The following is a 285-nucleotide window of genomic DNA, read 5'->3' as shown; positions in this document are numbered from 1 at the left end:
CCCGCCGCTTCCGCTTCCGGTCAGGGCTGCTAATCCACCGCCGAGCGCCGCCAGCCAGGCGCGCTTAATGCATCGCCGAGCGCAGCCCTACCCGGCCCCGGGCATTATATGGAGATATTTCGAGATATGTTTATAAATAGATAAATATCGAGAGATATGTGGATATAGATATACAGAGAGATAGCTCTGCATATGGGGAAAGAAGGAGGGAGTGGAGAGAGAGATGTATATACTGAGATGGATATAGAGAGAGGAATAGATACAGGCACATATAAAAGATATAAA

This window comes from Corvus cornix, chromosome 19 (genome assembly GCF_000738735.6).
Source record: "Corvus cornix cornix isolate S_Up_H32 chromosome 19, ASM73873v5, whole genome shotgun sequence".
NCBI classification, from domain to species: domain Eukaryota; kingdom Metazoa; phylum Chordata; class Aves; order Passeriformes; family Corvidae; genus Corvus; species Corvus cornix.
The sequence above is the reverse complement of the archived record's forward strand: the minus strand, read 5'-3'. Positions refer to the sequence as shown.